The 15,205-nt window shown below is 43.6% G+C and overlaps 1 pseudogene; it reads right to left on the bottom strand.

Moving 5' to 3' along the window:
• Positions 1-4,684: 4,684 nt before the first annotated feature.
• On the bottom strand, positions 4,685-5,634 carry LOC128580993 (glyceraldehyde-3-phosphate dehydrogenase-like; annotated as a pseudogene).
• Between the last annotated feature and the right edge of the window lie 9,571 nt (positions 5,635-15,205).

The raw sequence follows: 15,205 nt of genomic DNA, 5'->3' as shown, positions 1-15,205 counted from the left end.
CAACTACTTGGGAGGCTGAGGCAAGAGAATTGCTTAAGCCCAAGAGTTTGAGGTTGCTGTGAGCTACAATGCCTTAGCACTCTACTGAGAGTGACATGGCAAGACTCAGTCTCAAAAAAATAAAAATTAGAAAAATTATCCAGCATAATGCATACCTGTAGTCCCAGTTATTTGAGAGGGTGAGTAGGATGATTGCTTAAGCCCAGGAGTTTGAGGTTGCAATGAGCTAGCATGAAACCATTGTTCTCTAGGCAAGGTGACAGAAAAAGACCCTGTCTCAAAAATAAAATACTGGTGCTTGGGCCTCACCCTCAGAGATTCTGATTTAATTTGTTCTAGGGCAGGTGGGTGGGCATGTGTGTGAAAAATTTCCCAGGAGATTCCAATGTGCAACTATGTTTACAGCTCCCTGTCCTTCATGCAGCATTGCTTTGTCTATGTGGTCAATGCTAGATCATCAGTAAGTCTCAGTTGTAGCCAACGGGAAGGGGGAAGAGACTATTCAGGAAGTGTTTGTGATGTCATAATACTCAAACCAGGAAGGAAAACATATCACTTCCTCACATCCTCCTGTGTGAAAACTCAGTCATGTGACTCCACCTAGCTGCAAAGGAGCCTGGGAGATGTCAAGCTAGGCAGCTGTGTTTCTGGATACCATGCTATTTATTACTTTGAAAGGAGAAGGAAATGGACTCAGGACAGGGTTGTGGCTCAGACATCTGGTGGCTCTGAAGAGGTGAGAACAAGAGTGGATCTAGCAATGACTAGCATTGGCCAATGTGTTGATTTCTAGGGGCTGCCATAAATAAATAACACAGATTGTGTGCTCAGAACAAAAAAAATTTATTACCTCAGAGTTCTGGAGGCTAGAAGCCTGAAATCAAGATGTTGCATGGTCATGTTTCCTAAAATCTGTAGGGAAGATTCCTCCTTTGCCTCTTCCTAGTTTTTGACTGTTTGTCCATGTTGGTGTTCCTTAGTTTGCCCCACTTCAATCTCTACCTTGCTGTTACTTGGCATTCGATGTTTTCCCCTTGTATATCTGTGTTTCTTCCTCTTCTTCTTCTCCTTCTCCTTCTTCCTCACTGCCACCTGCACTAGAGTGGAGTGGCCTCATCAAAGCTCCTAGGCTCAAGCAATCCTCCTGTCTCAGCCTCCCAAGTAGCTGGAACTACACATGCCAGGACACTTGGCTAATTTTTCTACTTTTTTGGTACAGACAGAGTCTCACTCTTGCATAGGCTGGCCTCAAATTCCTGGCCTCAAGTTATCCTCCTGCTTCATCCTTCCAAAGGGCTGGGATTACAGTTGTGAGCCACTGAGCCTGGCCTCTTCTTCTTTTTTTAAAAGGACACTTGTTATATTGGATTAAGGATGTACCCTCCTCTAGTACAACCACATCTTAACTAATTACATCTGTAACCACTCTAAGAAGGTCATACTCAGAGGTACTAGAGGTTAGGACTCAAACATATATCTTTTGGGGAGACATAATTCACCCCTAGCAGCCAATGACCAAGAATCACAATGATGAGAATCAAACACCTCGGTGGCTGCATCATGGAGAGACAATGACTTGGCAACTTATCCCACCCTTCGGCCTCCCAGACCCTATGCACTAGCCAAGCCCTAGGGGTGTGGCACCAAGGCACCAAGGAAAAGTACAGAAGCACGCTAAATTGGCTGAGATGAAGTTTCCATCACCCCTGAGGAATGGGGATTTAAACTACCAGTGGAATTCAGTTATAGAAAGCTAAGGTTATATCTCTTAAGTATTTAAGTTGGGGACTGAAATTTATATCTGTAACATTCTCAGTAGTTCATTAGAAGGAAATTCGAACACCTAGACCAGGGGTTGACAAACTAGGGCCCTTGGGCCAAATTTGGATATTGCTTATTTTTTTAATTAAAGTTTTCTTGGACCACTGCCATGCCCATTCATATACGTATTGCCTATGGCTGTTTCTGTGATACAACCTCAGGGTTGAGTCATAATGACAGAGATCATATGGCATACAAAGCCACAAACATTTACTATCTGGTCCTTTGTAGAAGAAATTTGCCAACCTTTGTTTTAGATTAAGTTTTCAAGACCTTCCACAATTTAAGACCAGTTTAAAAATGTATACTCTGATACTTTCTACTACATAAAATTTCCAATGTATTAAAAGTGGTCTATGTAAAGTCCTCGAAGCCATCAGCTCTAAAAGTCCTTTTTGTCCCCAGCCCAGTTAGTAGGGAATCAAGACCCCACCTGTTCCTACTTTCCAGAGGAAAGACAATTAGGTGATTACAAATGGAATGTTATCCTAAAAGCATTTTAAAAGTTGGGGAATTGTGGGTACATCTGCTTTAGCAATAAGAGTACAGATGATTCCTATTTTTGCCCAATGCCTACATGACTTAAAGTCTATTTATTGAACAATTATAGACCCAAAATACTGCTGATGCAAATGAGTATTATTAAACACTGCAGGATTTGCCAAACAACCCACAACAAATCAAATTGCTAACAACAAGCTAAACAGCAATTTATCATTAGCTAAGCAAAAAGAACAGCAGTTGAAAACCATGGCCGATTCAAGATAGTATGAGGACAAAATATTCCTCCAGGAAATTGTGGAAATTTAAACTCTTGGTGTATACTTGTGCACAATGCTGTGATGTATTATATGCAGGTTTCTAGGTAGTACTAAAATACAGTGCCCAATAAATTATAGTAACTTTCTATTTTTAATTGGTGCGCACTGTATTTGAGTAAGCCTTAATGACTTGCTTAGTGTTGCTGTAGTGGGTTTTCCTTTCCTACATCCATTCCTTTTTCTTCTGATTTTTCTTTGGGGAGCTGTTGTCTCATTCACATCCGTTTAGCTTGAGAGGGGCCAACTTTAGAATTGGGGACATAACCAAGGCTGGCCGAATTAATGTATTCCATCCTTCTGCACATAGTTCAACCATGAACGCATATCTCAAGATGGCTAATGAGACTTAATCCCAGGACTTCGGTTAGAATTACTAACATAGAGGAATGGAACTGTCTACACTATGGAGAGCTTGACAACTGATGAAGTCAACACAAAAGAGAGCAGGGATGAAAATGGAAAGAAATAGGGCAGCGCCTGTGGCTCAGTCGGTAAGGCACCGGCCCCATATACCGAGGGTGGCGGGTTCAAACCCGGCCCCGGCTGAACTGCAGCCAAAAAAAAATAGCCGGGCGTTGTGGCAGGCGCCTGTAGTCCCAGCTACTCGGGAGGCTGAGGCAAGAGAATCGCTTAAGCCCAGGAGTTGGAGGTTGCTGTGAGCTGTGTGATGCCACGGCACTCTACCGAGGGCCATAAAGTGAGACTCTGTCTCTACAAAAAAAAAAAAGAAAATGGAAAGAAATAGATTTCTGACATTGTTTGAGCACCTGGATTGAGCCAACCCTGAAGCCAGCATGTGACAGTCTTCTTTAAAAACTAAAGAAGGGTTGGGGCCCGGAGGCTCAGGCTTATAATCCTAGCACTCTGGGAGGGTGAGGAGGGAGTATTGCTTGCACTCAGGAATTTGAGATCAGCCTGAGGATGGGTAAGACCCCATTTCTGCAACAAATAGAAAAATTACCTGGCATGTGCCTCTAGTCCCAGCTACTTGGGAGGCTAGGGCAAGAGGATTTGTGTCCAGGAGTTTGAAGTTTCAGTGAGGTATGATGAAATCTCTATATTGTAGCCCAGGCAACCAAGAGATACCACGTCTCAATAAATAAATACATAAATAAATAATCAAGAAGGTTTTTAGCCTCTCAAGACCATTCTCTCAAAATCCTTAGCCTGAGCATGCTGATAAAGGCCACAGTTTATCACTGAGGTCCTATGTTATTGGAAAAAATAATCCCTCTGCATGAGGGCTTCTAGCTTTTGTTTGTGGGAGGAGGAAGATGTTTTGCATAAGGATGCTGGAGACTCCCGAGAAAAGGGAGGATTGGCTTAGATGCTTGTCCCAACAGCATCCTCGAACTATTTTGGAGACTATGTTGAGATGAAGAGAAATTTGCTTTTCTAAGACTTTGAGAGACTAAAGGCCTAGGGCACATTACTTTGTGCCCAAGATATAATAACAGTGCAACACTAAGTTGAAGAAGCACTTTGAGCACTTCCGGATGTGTAACAACTAAACTGAGGAAAGGATACACTCTTGGAGACACTGCTGGCCCTCCAAGATGTAAGACATCTCTGTGGGCTCCCACATGGAGAGGACTCAAAGGAGACAAGGTTGGCGGTGGCCCCAGCTTCCAGCAGAAGCAAGGCAAACCCATTCTGGAGGAATGCTTCCCCAATCTTCAGTTTAGGCCTGCAGGACTCCTACCGAATATGATCAAGTGATGGCACTTGTTAATAGTGTGAAGAATCAAACACACAAGGAGAATCCTATCATTTAATAAGACCACTCTAGGGTAATAGTGTAATAGTAGGCAAGTGGCTTCAAAAGTACCTTTTTTTTTTTTCTGGCCGAGTACAGGGAACTTTATTGATGTTACATGACAAGGCAAGGCTCTCTAGGCCTCTCCTATTCTTCAGGGGGTCTGGTGTGGAAACTGTCAAGGGGAGATTCTCAGTGAGTTGGGGGATTGAGTGGGTAGTGGCACCCCAGTAACTAAGGGCCTCTCTCTCTTGTGCTCTGGATGGGGCTGGTAGTCCAGGGGCTCTTACTCCTTGGAGGCCATGCAGGCCATAAGATTCACCACCCTGTTGCTGTAGCCAAATTCATTGTCATACCAGCCCCAGCATCAAAGGTGGAAGACTGGGTGTCACTGTTGTAGTCAGAGGAGATGCCCTGGTGCTTGGTGTAGCCCAGGATGCCCTTGAGGGGGCCCTCAGATGCCGGCTTCACCACCTTCTTGATATCATCATATTTGGCAGCCTTCTCCAGACAGCAGGTGAGGTCCATGACTGACATGTTGGCAGTGGGGACACAAAAGGCCATGCTAGTGAGCTTTACATTCAGCTCACCTTGCCCACAGCCTTGCTGCAAAAGTTGAGGCAGAGATGATGTTCTGGAAAGCTCTGCGATCATCATGCCACAACTTCCCAGAGGGGCCATCCACAGTCTTCTGGGTGGCATGATGGCATGGACTGTGGTCATGAGTCCCTCCATGATGCCTAAGTTGTCATGGATGACTTTGGCCAAGGCAGCTAAGCAGTTGGTGGTGCAGGAGGCATTGCCGACAATGCTGAAGCTGTTTTCGTGATTCACACCCATCACAAATATGGGGGCATCAGCAGAAGAGGCAGAGATGATGACCCTTTTGGCACTCCCCCTGTAGCTGAACCCCAGCCTTCTTCATGGTGGTGAAGATGCCAGTGAACTTCACATGTACTCAGAGTCTGCCTCACCCCATTTGATTTTGGTGGGATCTCACTCCTGGAAGATGGTTATGGGATTTCCATTGATGACAAGCTTCTTGTTCTTAGCCTTGACTGTGCCATGGAATTTGCCATGGGTGGAATCATACTGGAACATGTAGCCCATATAGTTGAGGTCAAAACAGGGTTCATTGGTGGTGACAATATCCACTTTGCCAGAGTTAAAAGCAGCTCTGGTGACCAGGCACCCAGTATGGCCAAAGCCGTTTATTCTGACCCTCATTTTCACCATCGTGCCTTGGGGATGAGGCTGGCAGTTCATGAGAAGTGGCTGTCTGATGAATGGGAGGACCAGAGACCCCAAAAGTACTTCTTGGCCAGGCACAGTAGCTCACACCTATAATCCTAACACTCTGGGAGGCCCAGGCTTGAGGATTGCTTGAGGCCAAGAGTTCAAGACCAGCTTGAGCAAGAGTAAGACCCCATCTCTACAAAAAGTAGAAAAAGTAGTCAAGCATGGTGGTGTGCACCTGTAGTCCCAGCTACTTGGGAGTCTGAGGTTGGAGAATCACTTGAGCCCAGGAGTTTGAGGTTGCAATGAGCTATGATGATGTCACTGTACTTTAGCTTGGGTGACAGAGCAAGACCTTGTCTCAAAAAAAAAAAAAAAGAAAGAAAGAAAGAAAAAGAAAAAAAGCATCTCTTCTAAGTTAGGAGGCTCAGGTGAGTTATTCTGTTGTCATTTAGTCCCTTATTAAAGGGTGACTGCTATGGTCTGAATGTTTATGTCCCCTCCAAAATCCATATATGGAAACTCTAACCCCAAAGATGATGGTATTAGAAGGTGGGGGCCTTTGGGGGAGGTAATTAGGTCATGACAGCAGAGCCCTCACAAATGGGATTAATGTTCTTATGAAAGACGTCCCAGGGCTGCCTTGTCCTTTTGCCATGTGAGGATATAGCAGAAGGTACTCTTTGTGACAACGTGGACCATCACCAGACACCACATTTTCTGGTGCCTTGATCTTGGATTTCCCAGCCTCCAAACTGTGAGCAGTACATTTCTATTGTTTATAAGAGGGTACTTTTTGTTATGGCAGCCCAAACACACTAATACAGTGACCAAATCACCTTGATTTGCCCAGGGACCACAAGTCCTGTATCCTCAAACCCCCCTCAGTCTTGGTCAAACAGGGATGGTTGGCCAGCCTCTTCTTTACTGATTCCATTAAACTAGAAACTATAGCGTTGTGATTTCTTTTTAATTTGATCTTGAGGTTTCTCTCTGGAGACTGGCTGTAAGTTCTAGCCCTGCCCTGATGAAGCTTCAGGGATTTGGTTGTGGGTATTAACAGTGTGGCCTTTCACAGAATACATCTTTATCTGGTATACAGTCTAATTAATGCCTAAATGTCCAACCTATGATCAGATGTCCCTCTAACAGGAAACTCGATCATACTGGCAGATACCTTTGTGGCTTTTCTCTGACCTCTGCCCAGTTTATTCCTACCAAGTTAGCCATTGTTTAGAGATCCCTGACTGGGAAAGAAATTACTTTCAGATGTGTTGGTCAGATGAGACACAGAAGAGGCAGCTCAACAAAACACAGGAAATTACAGAAGCAGTTTATTACTTACAGATCCCAGAGAGAAGAGGTCAGCATGCCTTGCAGGCTAACAGAGGGAGCCATCTGGGACACACATGGTCAGCCAGCAGATGATGGGAGGAGGAGCATGGCGAGACAGATATATATATACGCCAAGGGGCACAGCACGCATTGCAGTATGCCAAGGGGCACAGCAATGCATATATATATAGAGAGAACCTGTGGGTGAAAGCCTTTATTGGGGACCAGCATGTTACCTGAGCAGGTTTCCTATGGGGCTTTATTTATTTAGAGATAGTCTTGCTCTGTCACCCTGGGTAGAGTGCAGTGGCATCAACATAGCTCACTGCAACCTCAAACTCCTGGGCTCAAGCTATCCTTCCACCTCAAGCTTCCTGAGTAGCTGGGATTACAGTTGGGTACCACCACATCCAGATAATTTTTCTATTTTTAGTAGAGATGGAGTCTCCCTCTTGCTCTGGCTGGTCTTGAACGCCTGAGCTCAAATGATCCTCTCATCTCAGTTTCCCAAGGGGCTCAGAGTTTAGACATGAACCTCCGTGCCCAGCCTACACTCTAATTCTATGCTCCCCAACCCCTGAGCCATAGACTAGTACCAGTTCGTGGCCTGTTAGGAACCAGGCCACACATCAGGAGGTGAGCAACAGGTAAGTAAGCGAAGCTTCGCCTGTATTTACAGCCGGTCACCATCCCTCATGCATCGCCATCTGAGCTCTGCCTCCCATGAGATTCTCCTGCCCTCCATGAAATCAGTCCCTACATGCCTAAAAGGTTGGGGACTGCTGTTGTAGTCGATCAGTTTAAAGAAAGGAGGCATGAGTTCCATAGGGTTGTTCTGTGATTGAGAGACTACAGTGGGGGACTCTGTCCCATAGGGAGGTGGTCACCAGGAGGCAGTCGTGTAAGGCAGGTGTCGGGATTGACTACACTGGGGAATTGGGAGGAGGTAGAGAACTTGAAACTGTATCAAGGGTGACTGAGCCCTGCTTGTGGTATGAGAAAGTTAAATCCATATTAAAAATGGATGCTAAGATAACTTAAAATTATAGGAATTCGCTACACACGGCAAGTCATATGGGTGTGTGTGAGTAGTGGACTGGAGTTTGAATGTGGGCAGCCCGACCTCAGGGGCCAGGCCTGTAAACATTACTCTAACATTACAATAACTCTACTTATTCTATAAATATGTAGAGTTCTTGGTGTATTCAGTACTCAGGGCACAGCAATGCTTTCTATTAAGACCTCATGATGTTCACCGTCAGGGAAGACATAAATTATGCATAACTGTAAATGGTGATAGTTTCTCTGACAGGGAGGCTCAGTGTGCCACGAGGGATGAGAACTTCCTGGCTTTGAATGAGGGGGTAGGGACTGCCTTCCCTCAAAGGAGCATTATGATCCCAAGCTTCCCTTTCTTGGCTTGTCAATCCTGGGAAATCCTTATGATTTGTTGAACAAATATATCTGGAATTGCCAACAGCCACGTGCCTTATCACCTCAGGAGATCCTCATGTAAACCCCCCTTTCCTCATGAGTGAGAAATGTGGTCTCCATGGCAGTGAGGTTAAAGTTCCCTCTAACTTCATTTCACTTCACTGGGAGTTTAGTTCCCCAGGACATGAGGGGGAAAAAAAAGACGCCTAATAATGACTTCTGCACAACTCATAGTGATTATGAATAAAGTCCCTCAGGAAGAAGATTTCTATCTTTCCTTTCTGTCACTCCATGATACATGCTCAGAAATATTGCCCTGAAGTGATGTGATGTAAAGCCTGAAGTTAAGGCTCAATATTGTGCTCTGCCTTGACATGTGGTAAAATCAGGAGGGCCTCAAGTGGCTTAACCCAACTTCTCCTTCCTATTCTGCTCCCATAGAGAAGGTCCTTCCTCAGTCAAAAAATTCACTTTATCGAAAGGACCAGGCATAGTTCTGTTCATACCTGAGAAGCAGTTTCAGTTCCCCACCAGCATGTGGAATTATTCAAACACAGCTATCGTATCTTTTCTTTTCCTCCCTTCCTCTCTCTTTCTCTTTCCTCCCTCCCTTCCTTCCTTCCTTTTCCCAGGCTTGGAGTACAATGGCTCAATCATAGCTCACTGCATACTCAAACTCCTGGGCTCAAGTGATTTTCCTACCTTAGCCTCCAAAGTAGCTGGGACTACAGGTATGCACCACCATGCCCAGCTTATTATCCTTTTGCTTACATGAGGAAACAGGCACAGCAAGCTTGGGTAACTTATATAAATCACACAGCTCATAAGTAGTTGTGGACTGGAGTTTGAATGTGGGCAGCCCGACCTCTGGGGCCAGGCCTGTAACTATTACTCTATCCTGCCTTTTGATAACTCATGTAGTAAGTCATAAATTAGCACTGTGTCATGACTGTGAAGGCAGTGGGGACAGGGTATCTGGCTTCTCCCAACTCCTCAGAGAGGAAAAAATTATAATTTAGAAATTCTGTAGAACTAGGAAAAGGATAAGAAGTCAACTATGTAAATTGTGAAAAAAGAATAAATGGCCTCTGTGGGGACCTGGGTCCCCACAGCCTTTGCTGAGATCTGCACTGAGGGGAGTTGACTGGAGAAAAAACTCAGACTCAGTTATCTCAGGTGAAATAACAGATGGGACCCACAAGAGGCAGACACTCAGGCAGCAGCATCTCAAGTACAGCCAGCAACTGCAGCACTGGCCATGCTCCCATAGGTCTCTCTATTCAATCAAAAATCATAAATCAAGTTGACAACATAATACATAAACTTAATTGGAGTTAATTCAAAGCAAGGTGCCTCAAGTAATCATTAAAAATTATGAGAAGGGCAATCAGTGTAACCTGGCTTATTGTACCCTCAATGAATCCCCAACAATAAAAAAAAAAAAAAAGTGAGATGGATAGGGAGTTAGGGAAGCTGGTGTGCCTTTGAATTTGGAAGCACCAAGGAGCATGACTATAAGCCAAAAGGGAAAATAAAGTTTATTCCATTACTAATTAAAAAAAAAAAATTCTCCAAGTATGGAGTTAAAAGAGAAAATTATATATAAGTATTGCTTAGGAATGTGCTTTAATGCAGTAATTTCTTAATGTGATGACATGTTAAGAAATGTAAATACATTTTATTTGCAATGTTAAAAAAAATTATGAGAAGGGAAATGAAGGGAAAATCATGCAGGCACAGCGTGTGATTATAACTTAAACTACAAATTGGGGATAAATTTTCCTACTTGCTTCAGTGATTTCTATCTATGCCTGGGCAGGACTCAGGCGATAGTAATCTTTGGTTGCTAGGTATTCTGTTCTCAGCCACCAAGTAACAATAGGGCTGTCTGCAGCCCAGGGATCTTGGACTATGGTCAGCAAGACCCCCAGAATCCTAGCCATGAGCCTGCTGGTGCCAGACACCCTGTGTAGACCACCAGGCTATTACTAGCCTTGAGGGGTGTGACGAACTTGGACTCTGGTCAACAAGCCCTCCAGAAATGCTTGGCCTAAACTACACTGCGAATCTGATTCTCACAGGCCTCCATATTCTACTTCAGTGTGTTAGTGTGGAGGATAAGCTGCTTTACCAAAGAGAGACACAGGTGGCAATGGCTCAAACAAGATAGAAGTTTATTTTTTGTTCCAGGCAGGCAGCTCTCTTTCACGCAATCATTCAGGGCCTCAAGTGGGCCTCAAGTGGATGATGGTTTCGCTCTTTCTTGTCGGCTCCATCCAAAATCCTGGTGCTATCTGATTGACTCAGCTTGGGTTGCTCACCCTTGAAACAATCTTAGAAGCCAGAGGTTGGGTCTTTCCAAGGCTGAGCCTACTCCAGAAGCTAGAGATGCAACAAGCCTTGTTTCAGCCACGTGGAAGGGGAATGAATGGCAACATTTTCCCAAGGAGGATCAGGCCCTCGGTACCAGAAAAGAAAAAAAGGAGTAATACAATATTTGTCTACTATGAGTGATCTTATTTCTTAACATCTTCAACTTTATAACTGATAAGTAAATATTGCTTCTCTAATGGAATAAATATGGTTTTAAAAAAGAAAACTTTTCCCTGGGTCCTCTTCTCTTACTTTGCTTGCGTATCCTTTATGGCCATGTCCTTAGTGGGGAATGTGTCACTTGGAGAGGCCCCACAATCCAAAAGGAGGAAAAACTCACAGCTACGGTCAATTGGCTTCCTAAATTGAGGCCAGATGTTTGTGTGGGGAGCCTTTTAAAGGAACCACGTGTCCCGTGCAGATCACTGGTTTCTAAGCCAGGCACTTTCTGCTCTTTAATTTCCTCATACACATGATGCTGAAGTTCCATGGTGATCTGCTGCTGAAAGGATCACCACTCTGTGATTCTGAGTGATGCTCTGTGGTTTCTGTGGGAGCCCACCAGACAGAAAAAACAACCCAGCACTAGAATTAGGAAAAGATTGTTCTTCTGGAATTAGGAGGAAGTGAAGGGCATTAGGAAGAACTTTAACTTTCAGAATGACTAACTAAATGCTAAAATTATCCAAAAAGCATTAAGAAGGCGATGTGTTTAGAGCAAAGAGGTAGTGGTTAGTGGTTTGGCGCCTGTAGGGGGCTAGGGAGCCAGCTGCATACACTGTAGCTGGTAGGTTCGAACCTGGCCTGGACCTGCCAAACAACAACAACAACAAATAGTTGGGTGTTGTTTTGGGCGCCTATAGTCCCAGCTACTCGGGAGGAACTTAAGCCCAAAAGTTTGAGGTTGCTGTGAGCTGTGACACTACGACACTCTACCAAGGGTGACATAGTGAGACTCTGTCTCAAAAAAAAAAAAAAAAAAAAAAGAGGGAGTAGTTAGAGATGCCTGAATTTGTTTATGCCCAATTTTTTTTGGTGGTAAAACACACATATTGAAATTACCATCTTCACCGTTTTTAAGTGTATAGGTTAGTGGTGTTAAGGATGCTCACATTGTTGTGCAACCATCACTACCATCTCCAGAATTCTTTTCTTCTTATAAAACCCTGTCCCCATTAAACAATAATCATCATTCCTTTCTTACCCCCAGACCCTGGCAACCACTGTTCTGCTTTCTGTTTCTGTGATTTCGACTACTCCAGGCATCTCATGGAATCACACAGTATTTCTCTTTTTGTGAGTGTCTTGTTTCAGTTAGTGTATGTAGAAAATGTTTTCTTTCTTCCTTCCTTCTCTCTCTCTCTCTTTCTTTCTTTCAGAAAAGGCCTCACTCTGTCATCCAGGCTACAGTGCAATGGCATCAACCTCAAACTCCTGGGATCAACTGATCCTCTTGCCTCAATCTCCTGAGTATCTGGGACTACAGGAGTATGCCATTACACCTGGCTAATGTTTTCTTTTTTTTTTTTTTTTCATAAAGACAGAGGTCTAGGTCTTGCTCAGGCTGGTCTTGAACTTCTGGTCTCAAGCAATTCTCCTGCCTCAGCCTCCTAGGATTACAGGCTTGAGCCATTGTGTCCAACCTACATTATTAATGGCACTGTAAGTTAGTGCCATCTTTCTGGAGAAAAATTGATGATAGCTACTATATGCTTTAACCTGGAAATCCCACTGTCAGGTATTTACTCTTCAGATAGAGTTTGCCAGGGTATAGGGCTGAAGATGTTCACTGTAGCATTGTTTGAAATAGTCCAGAACTGGGAAGTGTCCATCATTTGGAGATCATTTGAACAAATTAAGGCACAGTATTAGTATTATAAAACTAATGCAGTTATTAAGAAGAAAGACATAGGTCTAGGTAGTGTATATTATTTGGAAAGACCCCCATAAAATACTACTATGTGGAAATAGGTAGAAAAATTGGCTTAAGCTTGGTGCGCATAGCACAGTGGTTACGGCACCAGCCACATACACTGAGGCTGGCTGGTTTGAGCCCAGCCTGGGCCAGCTAAAAAAAAAAAAAATAATGACAATGCAATAAAAGTTATCCAGGCGTTGTGGCAGGTGCCTGTAGTCTCAGCTACTCAGGAGGCTGAGGCAAGAGAATCGCCTAAGCCCAAGAGCTGGAGGTTGCTGTGAGCCGTGACGCTGTGACACTCTCCCCAGGGCAACGTAGTGAGACTCTATCTCAAAACAAACAAACAAACAAAAAAACAAAAACTGGCTTAGTATGGTTTTACCAAAGTTATTAGTATCAAAATGGAGTCACGTTTGTCAAATCCTAACAAAATGGGTCAAGGAGGCCGTAAAGAAGGAGGCTTCATGTTATGTATGCCTATGGCAAGAACTGTCCGAGGAATTTTTCAGAACTGCAGTATTCCCGATGAGCCTCTTGCACAGGACATTTGCCTGACGTGACTGTTCCCATCAATCAGCTAACACTAACTCCTAGAACAAGCTCCTGTAGCCAGTGGTCTTTGTTTCGAAATAGCTTATGTGGACTTCTCCTTTTATTATTATTATTTCCTTTTTTTTTTTTTTTTTTAAAGCTTCCTTTTACCTCAACCTCTTTGGATGTGCCTATGATATATTATAGCACATGTAATCCAGGATTGTCATCCCCTAATACTCTGGAATAAACCCTTGGTTAAGAGAGTTTCTGTTGCTCATTTTAGGTGGACAGTCCCTCTGAATAAATAAGAAAGCTAAAGGCATACAGATAGATTTATATAGGCTTTTTTTTTTTTTTAGTTTGTTTTTTTAAGATAGGGTCTTGCTCTGTTGCCCAGGTTGGAGTATAGTGGAGTGTTCATAGCTCACTGCAGCCTTGAACTCCCAGGCTAAAGCAATCCTCCTGCCTCAGCCTCCCAAGTAGTTGGAATTATAAGAATGTACCACCATGCCTTGCTAATTTTTTTAAGTTTTTAGTAGATGGGATCTTGCTGTGTTGCCTAGGCTGGTCTTAAACTCCTGGTTGCAAACAGTCTGTCTGCCTCAGCCTCCCAAAATACTAGGATTATAGGCCTGAACCACTGTGCCTGGCCATATATCCTTATATATATCGTACTGATCCGTTTCTCTGGAGTACCCTGACTAATCCACCTAACCTAAGAAATGGCACACCCTCAGGTTAGTCTTCTTTTATTGCCCAAAGCAAGTCATACAACTAAACCCAAAGTCAAGAGGTGAGACCATATATTCTGCCAATGATGAGCGTTTTGCAAAGTCAAAAGCACAGTTGTTACAGCGCCAGCCACATGCACAGAGACTGGACGGTTCAAACCTGGCTTGGGCCAGATAAACAACAATGACAACTGCAACAAAAAATAGCCAGCTATTGTGGCAGACATCTGTAGTCCCAGCTACTTGGGAGGCTGAGGCAAGAGAATTGCTTGAGCCCAGGAGTTTGAGGTTGCTGTGAGCTGTGATGAAACAGCACTCTACCCAGGGCAACATAGTAAGACTCTGTCTCAAAAAAAAAAGGGTGGCATACAATGAGGACCAAAGATAATAAGACCTTTTCTATTCTTGGAGTCTCTAGTTATCTATTACCATTTAACAAACTATGCCCTGAGTTAGTAGTATAAAATAGCAACCATTTTGTGTGCTATCATATTCTGTGGGTCAGGAATTCAGAATAAGCACAGCTAAGGATATCTCGATTTTGTTCTGGGATATCTAGGTCTCAGCTGAGAAGACTCAAAAGTTGAGGTGACTTAGTTGGAGGCGGAAATCATTGGAGATTGCTCATTGCCATATCTGGTGGTTGCTACTGACTGTCAGGGGGACCTGAGCTGGGGCTGCTGGTCCGTACATGCCATTCACATCCAATTCATTGATTTGCAATGTGTCTGAGGGAGATTCGGAATACAAATGCTCTCAGATAGCAAACACACACACACACTAAAATACCTGCATGTCCTTGAGTTTGCTAGGTCCTTGAAGGAAATTGACAAACTTAAAAAACTTAAAGGTGAAAAAAAGGGAAAAAAAAATAAAGAAAACTTTTTAAAAACCCAAGTTATTTATGTAAATCAAGGAGGGAGGTCTCAGAAGGAACCCATCTTGCTGATACCTTGATCTTGGACTTCCAGCCTCTGTGAGAAAATAAACTCTTGATGTTTAAGACTCCCAGTCTTTGGCACTTGGTGATGATAGCCCTAGCAAATGGATACATAAGGGTCATATTTCTTGGTGTCATATATTTAATGAATTCTACAGTTTTAGGGAATAATAGGGATCCATTTTTTTTTTTACATTTATTTATTTATTTACTGTTGAGACAGAGTCTCATTTTGTCACCCTCAGTAGAGTGCTGTGGTGTCATAGCTCACAGCAACCTCAAACTCTTGGGTTCAAGCGATTCTCT

This window comes from Nycticebus coucang, chromosome 3 (assembly GCF_027406575.1).
Source record: "Nycticebus coucang isolate mNycCou1 chromosome 3, mNycCou1.pri, whole genome shotgun sequence".
Classification (NCBI taxonomy): Eukaryota; Metazoa; Chordata; class Mammalia; order Primates; family Lorisidae; genus Nycticebus; species Nycticebus coucang.
The sequence above is the reverse complement of the archived record's forward strand: the minus strand, read 5'-3'. Positions and strand labels throughout refer to the sequence as shown.